General features: G+C 36.5%; 1 protein-coding gene across 3 annotated transcripts in view; it reads right to left on the bottom strand.

The window, feature by feature from the left end:
• LOC144608061 (arginine-glutamic acid dipeptide repeats protein-like) overlaps window positions 1-16,531 on the bottom strand; it is a 258,178-nt gene that overhangs the window by 184,953 nt on the left and 56,694 nt on the right. The window contains exons 1-2 of one of the 3 annotated variants that reach the window (XM_078425326.1): window positions 9,361-9,457; window positions 7,424-7,541 (exon numbers count right to left, since the gene is read on the bottom strand). The exons of 1 other annotated variant lie outside the window; for it this stretch is intronic. The gene's annotated coding sequence lies outside the window, so the exon portion shown is untranslated. Of the gene's footprint in view, window positions 1-7,423; window positions 7,542-9,360; window positions 9,458-16,531 lie in introns of those variants that run through there. One more of the 3 variants, XM_078425327.1, reaches the window with a different exon arrangement.

Genomic DNA, 16,531 nt, shown 5'->3' with positions numbered 1-16,531 from the left:
AAACAATGAAGTGAAAGCAAGACAGGAAGTGCTGCATGTATTCGTGCAACAACTATGCAAATTCCTGGGAAGGACAGAATAAAAGGATAAAGGTTGACTTATTATTTTGCAAGAGGTTTACGTCCACATACCTCACGGCACAGTGCAACTACTTTGATCATTTATTGCTTGGAACAAACGTGGGCCAATTCTCATCAGCTGGACATCACCGCACACTGGATTAAATATAGTTGTGGCAACAATTTTATAAACATGACTACAACATTACAGTGGACAGGCAGGCTTGTCAGTCCATTAAAACACTGGAAAAGATCACAAATTTCTCTTAATGGGAAAATCTGCTTTTTTTAATCTTAATGGAGTAAAGGACACTTCATGAGCAAGAGCACCAGACTACGCACATTTCAAAGAGGTCTATAATCTAGTTATAAATTATGCAGCTATATTACTGTATGTAAAATACAGAAATGGCAGAGTAGCTTTTCATCTCATTTTTAATGAATTCCATTAAAAAGTTCAATAAAGCTTGAAATTTCAGGATCTCTATTCATTCAATTACTAATCCCATCAAAAGAACATGTTTCAGATGCAACTTGTTCACTAATTAGCAACAATGAACTAATCGAAACATCTATAATGGAAATTATCCTGACTATTCAACATTAACTTTTGGTATCATCGCGGAAATTATTTTTACTTAAAACATCCCCACTAGCCATCTCTTCTTCCATTCCGAAATATTATAAAGCATTTCATAAACCCTGGCCGATCAGAAAGGTTCGTAAAGAGCATACCAAAATGTCAGCTCATTGAAAATTCATTGACCCAAAACCACAAATCTCATTTAATAGATCCCATTAAGAACCAAAACTGCAATTTAAAATTCAGACATATAACGCACTATATTATCCTTTATTGAAGTGGCTTGAAAGAAAACACAAAATGCATTCTACAGTAAACAGATTCTGAATTGCCAATCAGTACCCACGAGGGAAGCCTTTGATTTAAAAGAACATAAAGCACCTTTCCAAGGTAAAAAAAATAGATGTAATCCAGAACTAACAATGTGACCACAAAAACAAATTGACTGCATTCCTCAAAATATTTATCTGAAAACAATCCAAAGCTAAAATCTCCATGAAATACATTGCCATTTCTTAAAAACACAATTCAGGCAATAAATTAAAGTGAATATACACCAAGCAAATGAAAACAAGCTTACAAAGACAAAAGGATGGTGTTACAAATTTAAGTTATGCTATATGTCTTTTAGGTGATATTTGATGACACATCATATTTTGAAAATAAGATAGTTGATGCTACCATCAGCTAATGAAAAGAAAATTAACCTAGTTGAAAACATTACCCAAATACTATTATCAATCAGAACGTACGACTAAGTTTAAGGCCATCTCTCCGACGGGCGATCAAATATATCCATTGAATAGCAGCCATGCAGACCCAAACATTATTGGGGTGAGGGAGGTGAAGGGGAGGAATGAGCCAAGATCGCACCTCTGAGCATTATCTAGCAACTCTTTCATCTGATGAGAAAAGGTTCAACTATATTGGCCACTATTAATATCTTAAATAATAGCTACTGTGAATTGCTAAAAGTTACCCAATCCATCTTGAGCAGTATCGGTCAGGAATTGAGGTGAAAAGGTAGTAAATTAAATTAGGTTTTTGCAAACCTGAGTTTCCCCCCATGTAAGAGGTTGAGGTGATAAAACAGGAATGTCTGGGGAGGGAGATACAGTGCCAAGATAGAAACAGCCTCATTAGTGACTGCACGTAAACATCAAGTAAGACATATTTAAGAAATGACAGTTTGACACATTAAAATTTATCACCAGAGCTCTAATACATAATTACATGGGACAAGACTGAACAACTGTGATGTAGCCACAACAGCTTATGTATTTTGATCACTAAAGAACAGAATAATAGCTCTGAAACCAAAATGATTCACCATTTGGACCAGATGATGTGCCAAATTCTCCTACACTCAAGGTAAACCCCCTAATACCCAGAGGTAAGATTCCTGAAATATCTTACACCTCCACAAACACTACAAGAAAGAGTTCCTGCAGTTAAAAAGAGGAAATGAAACATGATTTATGAAGTAATCCTTATAATTGCTAACCAGTCCAATTTTACCCCTTTGTTTTATAATATTACATATATCCTTGTCTAGATATTATTATATTCAGTCCTATGTGCAATATTCTAAACATATCAGTCATATGTTTAGAACATATGATTGTTCTAACAGAACAGAAAAATCTCAAGTTTAAATTTAGCTTATTTTGCGTACAAAATACAAGTGGGGAAAATATCTCAATTTTGGGAATTTGGGACAACTTCAAAATGGACACCAGTGTACAAGATTTAACATGCTGACAATTTACAGTAAGATTATCACTGAGCATTATGTTGTACCTAAAGTCACTTTGACCATTGAATGTAAACGCACCTGCTACCCTCTATAGTGCCAACCCCAAAATATTCAAAAGCCACACAACCATTTATTACATAAGACGCAGTTGCATTTACCAACGGAGATCACCAATGAACTGAAAACATGAATAACTTGAAAATGAGTGCATCTACATGTAAATAGCTTAATTTTTTTAATTAATTCCATGACTAATTACATTTTCACCATATTAGATCTTTTTTTCCCCACTTTCTGAAACCATTTCCTCAGTGCCTATTTAAAATAATTGCAAAGCAAAACAAAAATATATTAGACACGTCTGAATAGATACCTGAGTACCAGAGTACCTGAGCTTATGGAAAGCTAGAATTGACTTTAAAATTAATTTAATAAGAGCCATATATGTTTATAAAACTATTCTACCACTCTTTACATGATGCCAGTCTATTATTAATTTAGATGTTAGACTATATTGTAATGGTAACGACTGACAGCTGCTGCAAGGTAAAGCAGTCCCAATTGCCAGTGTAACAAAGATATTATGGCGAGCATTTATGTACTAGAACTCAAAAGCAGACATTCTACAAAAAACTCTGTCAGTTTCAGCTTTAAATATTTAAGTAACAGTTAGCTAACATGAATAAAAGAACATATGGCTGTAATTGCAAAACTGTCAATAAAGGAAAAATAAAGTTTGAAAATCCTGCATTGTTCCAAGCATACAAAATGAACCTTTTATTAATCACTGCTGCTAAAAAGAACTGATTAAAAACTTGGTTATCAGTTCCTTTGTTAATTTAGAATTATCAGTATCTCGTACTGATAAGAAAGGACCCAGGCTGAAAATCAAATTTTTGCCAAGTTTGTGAATTTTAGCTGGGTATTTCAACCAGGATTTCATTACTCTCCAGCCTCACTTGTTGAAAATGCACATTTCTGGACAATGATTAAGGATGAATCTTCGTCACTTCCGATTATCCTCCAATAGTCACTATAAAGGCTCATTTGTGGATGATACTTGGGCGAAATGGTTACAGGGAGTAAGTGTTCACAGAAGCATAGCCATGCAAATGCCCACTTTGACCTCAGTAGGGAAACATGGTCAAACCTTTCCTTCGATAAAGGTATTAAATTAGTCCCATTTTCCTGCTCTTAGCACACAACCCCATAAAATCAAGCGCATTTCCAATTACCCTTTGAAAGAATAAATATGGAATCTGATTCTACAACACTTTGACAGTACATCCAAATTTCAACAAGTAGCCCTCCATGAATTCAAATCTCATGAAATCTCTCTTCAAACCATGACACACTGCATACCACTGGCTTTGTGATATGAATACCTCTGTGAGCTGTATTTTAAGCACATTTTCCCTTTTAGGCAATGCAAGTTCATCAGCAATGTCCAAAATTATTTTCAAATGAATGACAAAATCCTACTTTAACACAATTGTATAATTTGCTAAAATCACAGATTGTTAAAACCATTTCAGTCATCAGTACCTCATGAGAAATCAAGAGAAGTAATCAACAGCCATCAGTAAATTGAAAGTGTATTTTTTTCCATGTGTAGGTGAAATAACCAGTGGCAATAAGGAGCTATTGAAGAAGCATTTTCTGTAGAACAGATGTACTTAGACTTTGGCTATGTCCCAACATGGCTATTTAGTTAAAATCTAGAACACAGATTTAACAGTTCCATTGAAATGCTGCAGTTACTAACAAAATCCTGACAGGTGTTCCAGCTTGCACATTAGAGTCTAAATGACAGACCAATATTAAATCAATTGCTGTTTCTCAAAATGTTTTGCAGTTCCAAACTGGGTGCTACCAACAAAAAACGTCCCTAATTATTGCCAAATTGGTGAATTCTAGTTGGGCAGAATCAAACCAGACTTATTCTCTCACTACCTTTGTCGATAGTGCACATTTTTGAACAACACTTGGGCGGCATACTGACACAGCGATAAAAGTGCTGCCTCACATCACCAGAGTCCCGAGTTCAATCCTGACTGCGGGTGCTGTCTGCACGTAATTTGCACGTTCTCCCTGTGATCGCGTGGGTTTTCTCCGGGTGCTCTCCCACATTCCAAAGATCTACGTTTGTAGGCCGCTTGACTTCAGTAAAACTGTAAAGTGTACCAAGCATGCAGGACAGTGGTAGTGTACAGGGCAATCGCTGGGCGGCATGGACTCAGTGGGCCAAAGGACCTGTTTCCGCGTGGTATCTCTAAAGTCTAAAGACCATCTAACTTTGAAGTCAGCACAGTTGTTTAAATTATTTCCAAGGAATTTATCAATTTCATGCTTGTATTCTTTAAGGACAACCTCAGTCCATAACACATATTCATCATGAAATATTAAGCAATTTTAATATATTACATTAATTTGTTATTTTTATTTTAAACTATGTTTAATATTATCTGCAGCTGATGAAACTCACCTATGGCCTCTGTGGGTGTTACATGTAAGTCAGAAAAGTGTGGGATCCCTTTGCTGTCCACTGAATGTTGCTGCACAACCTACGTGAAACAGTGACTACTTCAAAGACCCTCGACTAACAGTGTTTCAAACAGCTTCAAATTTTCAAAACACTCTTGACATTCCATGATGAGATTATAGCAATCAGGACTGTTGTTCGAATCAGTAGCAATCACAAAATGCATTTAAATATGATAATGTTCACAATATGTGACTGCTTTAAAGTTTGTGAACTTAATCAAAATTATGGCATCGTATTCAAAGAAAAGTAACATAGCTATATTTTATAAAAGTCATTCTTTGTTTGAAATTTGCTATTGAATAGCATAAATTCTCAAAATAGATGGCAACTCATCCATCCAATAACCATATATCCTCATCACATATCCTTGAAACAAAGCAGCATCCAAGTCCATTTTAAATAAATGATTAATATTTCTCCACCAGCTATTACAAAACATATTTTGCACACCTTTTGAATCAGTGAAATACCACTACCTAACATATGTTGGAAGCAAGTGTTGTTATAACCAAACACAGTGAACACTCCACTCAGTCCACCTTAACCTACCTGATCTGCCGGTTGCTTAGCACTTTAACTCCCCCTTCAATTCCCAATATGACCTTTCTGTCCTGGGCCTCCTCCATTGTCAGAGTGAGGCCCAGCGCAAATTGGAGGAACAGCACCTCATATTTCGCTTGGGTAGATTACACCCCAGCAGTATGAACATTGACTTCTAACTTCAAATAGCCCTTGTTTTCCCTCCCTCCCCATCCCCTTCCCGGTTCTCCCACCAGTCTTACTGTGTCCAACTACATTTTATCTGTCCCGCCCACTTCCCTGACATAAGTCTGAAGAAGGGTCTCAACCCGAAACGTCAGCCATTCCTCTCCAGAGATGCTGCCTGTCCCGCTGAGTTACTCCAGCATTTTGTCTACCTTAAAAATATAGTTTAATCCTTCAACAGCCAAGTGTTCAAACGGTCAAGTTTACCTTACTGCAGCTTAAATGTCATAACTGAAGTCACACAAAGAATTCATTTCAGCAATATTACAAAGAACAATCTAAACCAAATGGAAAAATAAACTTTAAAATAAAATAACGTTTTATCCAAGGTTCCAAATACTTTTTTAATGTGTACTTAAATCTGTATATATTTAAAAATAATTCAGTTGCAGGTGTTGAATATTAAAACACTGCACAATTCCTACGGTCTGAGTATTCCTTGTTTAAGAGCTTTGAGCAATAATGATTTTATGTTTTTTCACAATTACATAGAGAAACGTCTTTAAAAAAACACTAAATGTGTACTTTCAAAGCAGATTTCTTTGGGTTCAAAGGCTTAAAGAGATATGATTTGAAATGGCTGAAGGAGAATGTTTGAAGTGTTGAAATTCACATTAAAGGCTTTAACAGAACTACAAGCAGAAGTGTGCATATTGACACTGGTGACACTTTGAATTAATGCTTCCCTGAGCACATTCAGCACCACAAATCAGGAAATTCATTTTAATAAAAAAGATATGCTAAATATCAGTGCACATTGCTCACAGCTTCGTTCAGTGGAAAACATGATAAAAGTTTCAATGGAATATATTTAAGTGAAGCTCCAGGAATTTAAGACAAAAAATAAAAACTATTGATCCGAAATAAAAACAGAAAATGCTGAAAACAAGCAACACGTCAAAACAGTATATAGAGAAAAACAGAGAGTTAACTTTTCAGGTCAATGTCTTTTCATCAGAACTGGAAGAGTTTCATCAGAAATTTTTCAATTCTGGCAAACCCAAAAACATTAATGGTATTTCTCACCCCACTGTTGAATTGCTGAGTGTCCCCAATATTTTCTACTTTATTTCCAAAATTTAGGTTGCTTTGAAATCTACTGAAAATACAACACACCTGACCTGTACCTCAAATTCACAGCTCAATTTTACATTACTCGAAACCTGGTTATACAAAATCATCAGCACTTTGATGCATTTTCTGCCAATTCAACTTAATTGGCTTAATTTACTTCAGGCTTGATGCCCCATGAATATGATCCAAGACAGGTGGCATTTTGGGCAACTGTGCTTGAAGAAAGTTGTGGACATTAGAAGACAAATCATTTCTATTTGGCTCAGTTTAATGGAAAGCAAAAACAGAAAATGCTGAAGATATCAACAGGTCAGGCTGCATGCGTGGAAAGAGAAACAGAGTTAATGTCTTAAGTCGAAAACCCAACTAAATTTAAAATTGGTATAGGCAATAGGAATTAACGCGTTAAAATGGTGCACATAAGTTAGACTAAGTTCTTTGAATTAACTTATAAACTTGCAATAACATAAGTTTAATGTTTGAAAAACCAAAAATGAAATGGCTTATGAATCCCATCACAAAAAATTATTTTTTGTATTAACCAATACCATTACGTGACCCCAATTCAGAAAGTGAATGCAAAGACCGAACTGCCCACAAATTACTTTATTTAAAACTTAATCGGAAAAAGAATTGCTTGCCATTTGTCCTTGGTATTCCTTCTGTAAACGTCTTATTCGTGGAGCCTTAGCTGCTTTTAAGGTCTCACATTTTAAAGCTGTTGCGTTGTGGTATCAATCACACCTCCTCGATGGAATTCTGATGCAAATTAAGATTAACATTGAACAGTGTTGAAGGGTTCTGACCTAAAACATCATCTATTTCCCTCCACAGATGCTGCCTGACCTGCTAAATTGCTCCAGCAGTTTATTTTTCACTTAACATTGAATAACTTCCTTAGATAAACTTGCAACATGTGGTCGAAAGCCAAATTCCTGCATGGCTTTTCTCAACTATTTTTTTTAATACGCCAAAGACTACAGATATGGTGTGGATCCTTTAATTTTGAAAAAATACACCGGCACAGGCAATTTTTATATTTGCTTGTTGACCGAGTGTTCCTTTTCCGAAAAGTATAGAACAAATTGGTGTACTGAATTCAGAATTCACAATTTGTTTTCACACAAATATCGGTAGTACAATGAATTAAAAAGTTAAAACCAACGTTGAAGGTAATAATAGGTCTAAGTAATATGTTGTTTTAGGTATCAGCCTTATAAATCAGTTTGAGTCCCATTTACACAATCTTTCTAATACTTGCATCCTGTGCATTTCAGCAAATCTGGTGTAAACATCACATAATCCAACACATCAAAACCGAGCAGGGGAAAAAACATAAACAATGCAGGATGTTTTCCAGTAAGTTCAGGCAACACAAGACGAAAAGTCATTTTGCATCTGTAATTAAGAACTTGATCTTATTGTTTTCTTGTGATATTTTTTATTCTCGTCAATGACACAAAAATAAGAGGAAACTGTGAGCGAGCTGTATGTTAACATCCTGCTTGCTGGTATCTCAGAAACACTCAGAGACAAAACCGAAAAATACTACAAACTCAAGCAAACACCCTAATGCATAAACTGACTAAAACAAACAGACCAAATAGTTAAAATGTGTTACTGAAGACCACTCGCTGATGCATCACTTTCAACAGCCATAGAAAACACTAATGTAATCCTAGCCAATTCTATCATGCAGTCAGATCGAATGACATTCCTGGAGCTGTCTGCCAAGCGCCGATTGCCAAAGTACAACAATCACTCAAGGACTCTATGTTTCGGAAGCTTTTCTATCAACAGTTCCCGAGAAGTGTTTTTTTTTGTGTGTGTACACAAAACAGTCTCCTATTTTCTTGATAATTTTCTCTTTGTGTATAACTAATACTGCTGGGGTGGCTGACGAGGCACGCTGAGCTCCATAGTGATCGGAGACACATGTGCACACAGTAGCATGGAGATGGCAATGAGACAAAGGCAATAAAGCTTTTTGATTTCCCCCACAAAACAAACCTTATGCGTAAACAGGTCAAGCAGGTCCTATTTTCACGACCTGTGCTTGCTGGCTTTAAGGTATTGTGTAAATACATGATAAAAAACTAATCACATACTTTGTACAGTTACCAGACAAAAACATAAAAGACATTCCACTTCCAGACACTCCCACACAAGTTCAGCAACATGAGAAAAATAGTGATAAAAGAGATAACCGAGTGGAAATGGTTTTTGTTTCAGCATTCATTTTTTTCATGCCAGCTCTTCCTCTCAACCTAGTCAGTACAATCTGTTAATCTTCAAAATTCCTTGAGGTGACAGCAACAACTTTACCGCAATTCTAGCAGCTGTTCAGCTGACCCCAGCAGACCTTCTTCATGGCCTGGGCCTAATCCAACAACCAGGCTAAACAATGTCAGCGTTGCTGTATCCGTTAACAGCCACAGCCCATGGAGAGAAGGCACTTGATAACAAAGAGGCCTGCTGCTTTGCTTCTCAATCAAGCTTGGCCAGGACAGAGCTGGCAAGTTAAAAAGAGCACACCGTTGTACATATACAGCGAAGGAAATCAGAGCTGAATGGTTACCGGAGTCAGTGCAGATTGTGGTTTCTTTCACACTCCACGCTCAGCTGTGCTGCAGACACTCCACATGCCTGACGTAGTCTTCTTTATCCAGACACCAGTGAAGGAGAACAAACCTCCAACAACAAGTACCAGGAAAAACCAGGACTGGAGTCAAGCACAGAAAGAACTAGATTGTGATTGATGACTGTTCTTAATGGCATGGTCAGCCAGAAATGCATCAGCAAGCAAGATATTAGAGACAATATCCCCGGAGTCATCTGCATCTCAGATCTATAGCTATTGTGTGGAATATTAATGAACTGCTCAGATGAATGTACACAGATCGAGGGGGGGGAAATTGTCAAGTGTCTTTTGACAATTCAAAGCAGCAGACATAGGCCACGTTTCTACATCGTTAAGTCTGAATAAGGACATAATGTTTAAATACAAGCTAATCAAAATAGTCTCCAAACACAGGTTTTATGAGCATAATTTAAAACACAAAATAATTTTAATCAAAATGGTTCATCAACAGTTATGGCCGTCTCACCCTGAAAGCATGACAGATCAATAAAAATTGAACACCACATTGCTCTGGCTTGCTGCGAAGACACACTGTACATTAGCTACTCAATAAGAGGCGCCTCATGGGAAAAACACCGCTTGAAAATAAGCTCCATAACCAAGTGGCTTTGTAAGTGCTCCACACCTGTCACAGTTGAAATCAATCCCAAACTCACAAAACCACAGAAGCAGGCATGCCATTTTCAACTGCGAATTAATCAAAGACAATTTCTCTAATCAACAATGGAAGTAGATGGGAAAAAAAAGAAAAATGCAATGAACGCTATGACTTGCAACAACAAAGCAGTCATTAATTCTTGAGCACTATGATTGATGCTCACCAGAGAGGATAAGATGAAATGTTCCAAAATAGTTTGTGTTGGGTTTTTCAAATAACCTTTCACCAGATCAGTAAACAGAACCACTTGACTACATTAGCATTAATTGACTTTGTTTCCCATTGTTTGAACCATTATATTTTAAAAACCTGATTTGAGATGTTCTCAGGTAGCTTGTTGTGTTGAGGGACAACACAGCAGCCAAGAAAATTAAAAAAAATATTCAAATACACTGTTAACCCTTTCCTTTCAATGTGACAAAGTCGTTTTTTTTATTGATTCCGCATTCCAAAGTTTTGAATTCAAATTACTCATTAGTATTCTATAAAACAATGCAACTTATTGAACGGAAGGATTTTAGTAACAATGAAGACAAGTTGTCCATTTTAAAATGCTTTATTGAATGGACAATGTAGCAATGTATTTTTATGAGTGGAACGCATAATATATTTTAACCATACAAAATTACCACGTATCAACATTACAACAAATAAATGTCCACCATACCTGATCCAAAACCTGTATTTAATTATACTCAACTAGTCTCAATCACTACTGGTGCACAAAAGTTATATATCAAATGGGACAGGTTTTTCCAATTATTTAATGCTCAGCAGACTAAGTATCAACAACACTGCCGCCCTCTGCTTTTCTGAGCAGACTTGAAAGAGAAATAAAAGCTGGCATCATTTTTAAAAATTGCACATTTGGCTATTTTCACCTGAAGCTTCTAAAATACTGAATCAAGTTAAACATTCCATTCAAAAATCAGTTAGCATTTGTCTGTTCACCACAATCCAAAATGGCTTAATGCAAGTGTAAAATGTGCCAAAATTCATTCATAAGTATCACGTGTCAGCCTTGGCCGAAAGGTGGCACTCTTTATCTTATGACATTCGGGTCATGAGTTCAAACCTCAGTTGAGACGCATACAAAGTCCAAGCCATCACCACAATGCAATACACGAAGAGAGTGTAGCATTCTTAGGATCTTTTGAATAATAATCCACCCCATGACATGGATGTGAAAGATCCCATCTGAAAATACCAAGAGAATAGAATTCTGGTGTCCGATCTATAGGTGCCAATATCTATCGTCAATGAACATTTGATCCAACACCTCACTGCTGAGGCAAGGCTATGGCTTCTGCATTCTTTACAACACAACAGTGACCACGTTTCAAAATTGTCTGTAAAGGCTGAAGGTCATCCCAAGGTTGTGAAAGGAGCTAAATGCAAGTCCCTTCCTTTATTATAGTTTTGTGTCTGTAGGGACCAATAACAGACAGTTTATTAGAAAGTCATTTCAGGCTTTGAAAAAAGCATACTGTAATTTTCTATTAAATAAGCTGCAATGTAATGGTTCTGAGCATATTATTTAATATGCACTTCGAAGTATCTTGTTAAAAGTGACTACACGTTTCTATGGCTTGGTCCAGAGCAAGCACAAACACCACTTTCAGACACAAAGAATCCAGCTCCGGGTTTCACTGCAGCTTCCATTTATCACACAGCCCTGTCATGTTGAGCACCATTAACAGATAATGAAAGGAGACAACGGGTGCAGTTACAAGCAAAGCACTCTGCATTCTACAGGCCTAAGCATGTAGCCAGGGGAGCTGACAGCCTCAACTGAATATCCTAGGCACTTAACAGTCTCTGTAACTGAAACAATAAAACTTTACTTTTCTTGAATCAAAACACCTTTTGTTTGAACTATTTTGGAGTAACAGTGGGCATTGTGCTATGGGGTGGCCCCAGAGAATGAAAGATAAGCAAGAATAGTGTAACTAGTTTAGTGATTGATTAAATCAGACAGTTATGGTCTATTTTAACTCACAGTCTGTAAAACCCGCTGAAGTCTGCTGGAACTGATAAAAAATAAGACTCAAGGAAATCATCAAGCTTTGAATGAACACAAGAAGAGTGATGCCCTCACTCAGTTGAGCATTGTAAGGAAATGAGAAGTGATGATCATGTGGATGATTGACCACCACAGCTCGGGATTAGTCTAGATGTCGAAGAGATGGCCGCAGATATCCAACAAATTTATTTGATAGGAACAGCAAGCTCATATGTCCAAGTTTCAATAAAGCAATCAAGACGAGACAAGCATGATCCAGATGAATCCAAGCAGCATGAAAGTCGACATAGTCGACAAGTTTATAAATTACAGAAAATATTAATAACTATCGTTTCTGTGAATGATTTTATATTCAAAGTCATTTTAAAAAGATCGGTCAAAAGAGCGAGTCAATTGTCATGTACTGCAATGGAACAATTAAATTCTTAGTTGCAATAATTTCTTATTATCACTTGTAAACCAGCAGATTTTAAATATTCAAAGACAGACACAAAAAGGCTGGAGTAACTCAGTGGGTCAGGCAGCATCACTGGAGAAAAGGAATAGGTGACATTTTGGGTCGCGACCCTTCTTCAGTTCCTCCCTACAGATTTTAAATATTCAATGTATATGCGGAAAGCATTCCATCAATGACAGTCTTTCACACCTTAACGCCTTCCTAAATTTCACAAAACTGCATCAAACACTTGAAGAACTCAGCAGCATTCTTCAACGAATTAGGAAACAATTACAATTATTGCTAATGTATTTTTTGTCTTGATGAACAATATACAACATAACTGCCCAGTCAGTTACAGCATTTCAAGTAGTTACAAGGAAACTCCAACTGAGACAAAGTGGAGTCTCCCCGTCTCATATCTTGACCTCTTTAAAACAAAATAATCTACCCTTAACTATGCGTAAGAAAATAACTGCAGATGCTGGTACAAATCGAAGGTATTTATTTCACAAAATGCTGGAGTAACTCAGCAGGTCAGGCAGCATCTCAGGAGAGAAGGAATGGGTGACGTTTCGGGTCGAGACCAGAAGAAGGGTCTCGACCCGAAACGTCACCCATTCCTTCTCTCCTGAGATGCTGCCTGACCTGCTGAGTTACTCCAGCATTTTGTGAAATAAATACCCTTAACTATGAAATTACTTTTAAAAGACAAAGAAAACATTCTATAAAAAGCACTCTTTGTGATTTTAGCATCATTAAATTAACTCTTACCAACACAGAAAGCCAAAGGAAATGTGCCTGCCAAATGTTTCCTTTCAATGTATCAATTCAAGCTGATTTTCCCCTGCCCTCCAAAAAAAGCATAAATTTCCTGCTGCACAAACTGCTACATTTGATAGACAATAGGCAAGTAAACCATCGTACAAGTTTGACCTTAAACAAGATTCTGAGCAGGAGTTTTTCTGTCTTCAGAAAATCAGCATGTGTTTGCCATTAAAAATCTAAAAGAACAAACATTTGTCAATGGAGTTCAAATGCTGTGCATGTCAATACACATTTATATAGTAGAAGTCCAGCCACTAACCAACATTCAGGTTTTCCTTTCCTTATAGCACACTCTAAATTACTCAGTGCTCTTAGATCAAACAATCACAGATAATTAAAAATGAGCATACAAGATGTCAATAGATATCTAAATATAAATTTATGGAAGGGTTATATTCCCTGACCTATCAACTAGATTGTGAAACACAGGATTGCCAATAAGGACAGTTACATAGGAGAGGCTTCATCAAAAAGTAGAAAATAACAAGCACAATACATATTTACTGCTGCTGGTTATAAATACTTCCCCAGTCTACAAATGGAACCAAATTGCAACCATCACAGCTCAAAACAGAGTACAAAATATTCTTGAACTAATTTACATATAGAACGCAGTCCCATAATTCGGACCAGATACTTTGTTTTGGTGTTATAATCTGCAGGATAAGTGTCGGCCACAATACTATGCCTCAAACACTACCTGCTAAATTCTGTACTTTATTTTATTTTTTTCTTGGAATGTCAGCAAAGCTGGCAAAGTTGCTTTTATTGCTCACCTCTAATTTTGCTGAGAAGGCTCTACCTGGGTTACCTTAAACGTATGGGATCCTCATGGACATCACTCACAAAACTTTGAGAAACCAAGGATTGTGGCACAGCTCCAGAACACACTAACCATGTGCAGCTTAGTGATGATGATATTCCTGACCATTTATTGTTTTTTGCTGGGAGGCACTGTTTAGTTACAGCATGCACGGTAAAGTATCCTACAAACAGTTCACAGTGCAGACAAAATATACTGCTAGTCATGATCATTGGGTTATTCAGCATGGAAACAACTCTTTGATCCCACGAAACCCTTGTGTCGACGCGAGCTGGTTTCATTTGTCTGCATTTGGCCTGTATCCCTCTAAAGCTTTTCTATCCTAGTACCTGTCCAAATGTGCTAAATATTGTTATTGTACCCACTTCTACTTCCTCTGGTAGCTTGTTCAGATACCTAATATCTTCTGCATGGAAAAAGTTGCTAGTCGGGCCCCATCCAAATCTTTCCCTCTCACCTTAAATCAATGCCTTCTAGTTTCACTCCCCTACCCTGGGGAAAAGACTGAACTATCCACCTTATCTACACCCCTCATAAGCTGGTGGTATTTGTGAACAATGATTCCAGACCCTTATGCAACCACCGGTCCAACTGGCATTATATGGCATTATATATTAAGTCTCTGCCATTGGCGACTCACTCGCATACCGAATATTCCACCACAGTCCCGACTTAAGCCTTGTGTAAAATGCTTTAAGAGAAGAGAAGAGATTACCCTTTTGTCACACTGGGTTAAAACCTTTGGTCACTGATGATCCATCCTAATCAAACACATGAAGTTACAGCCTAATTGTTCAGCCAAAAAAAGTGACCACTTAACAATACAGTAGCATCATACTAACAACCTGAGGTGTTCATTTATAACGTTCATTTATGAAAAAGCTTTCCCTTAGAAGCAAGAGAGTCAACTGCAAGTACAGTAATCACAGAGACGTTTGGTAATGCCAGATAAACGCATTTAAATTGTACAATCCAATTGAGTAACCAAATCAAACCAGCACTGCAGAATCATTGGTAGCCAACATTAATATTGTACTGAAAAAGACAATCAAAAATTCATACAGTGTTAACCTAATACCAGTTACTTAAAACCTGTACTGCATAGAAATATCACAATGCATGCAGATTATTATTCAGACCAACTGTCCATTTTACGTCACAATTGTAACTTTGTACTATTTATGTATTTATGCTTATTGTACCAGAACAGAATTGAATGTTTTGTTATAAATCTGGATTAAACTGTGTTGACATGAAACTTGGTTCAAGACAAGAGTTACACTCACTTAGCCTTGGATTTCAACACACCACAAATAAAATATTAAAACAACCTGGCACAAGTGTTCTGCCCTTTAACATTTATGTTCTCTGTGCACTGCTGGGAGGAAGCTCGCACTACGGTAACAGAGATAGAAATTATACTCTGCAGGCAGAGTGCAGATTAATATTTTATTATAAAAATAAAACAATGCTGTAACCTTCCTTGATATAAAATTAAATGAAATTGTAAGTGCTTGTTGGAGGCATAGTAATGCTGCCTCTGTTCTTGGGAAAGATCTAAACAGATGTAGATTACATCTATTTAAGATTTATAATAAAGAAACAGCAAATTTATTTTATGAGCAATATGGTTTTCTCTGTAAAAAATACATGATGAATATAATCCATGACCCTATTTAAATAATTTAAAATAAATCAATCCTCCATGTTTAAAAACAAAATGTGCTGACAAAAATACCTATTTCACTGTCTCATTATCTATCAATTAAACACAGCTAAAATTAAACCTTTGCATACTCCCATCTGAGAACACAATCTAAATTCAAGTCTTCACCTACGAAAACACTGAACAGAAGAATAATGCTAGTGTCAAGTAAAATGGGTAAAATAATTACCATTATCAAAAACCACAGTCGTGATTCAATTTACAAGTAGAAAAACAAGAGCAACACATGATGGATCTTTTAAAAATTGAAAGATAAAATATACATGCCAAGAGAAAGCTTATGACAAAATTATTGATTAAAAATGTTCATACATACAAGAAAAATAATGTTCTTCATTCTCTTTAAGACTCTGCCAACAACCTCAAATTAGGTACATTTCATGTAGATAACTATTTTAAGATTAGCACTTTTAAAAAAGTACAGGCAATGGAGGTGCAGACATAGGTAAGCAAATCACAGAGAGCAATTGTCAAGAAGGGTAAATGATACTTGCCTTCATATGCCAAGCCACTGGATGAAAGCAGGGAGATAATGGCACAATTTTTTTAAACATTGGTTAGCGCATCAGTGGATAGAAGAGGCAGTAACTTTCATACATCTGGAAGAATCTAAG

The sequence above is a fragment of the Rhinoraja longicauda genome, chromosome 30 (genome assembly GCF_053455715.1).
Source record: "Rhinoraja longicauda isolate Sanriku21f chromosome 30, sRhiLon1.1, whole genome shotgun sequence".
NCBI lineage: Eukaryota > Metazoa > Chordata > Chondrichthyes > Rajiformes > Arhynchobatidae > Rhinoraja > Rhinoraja longicauda.
This window is presented reverse-complemented; position numbering and strand designations above follow the sequence as displayed.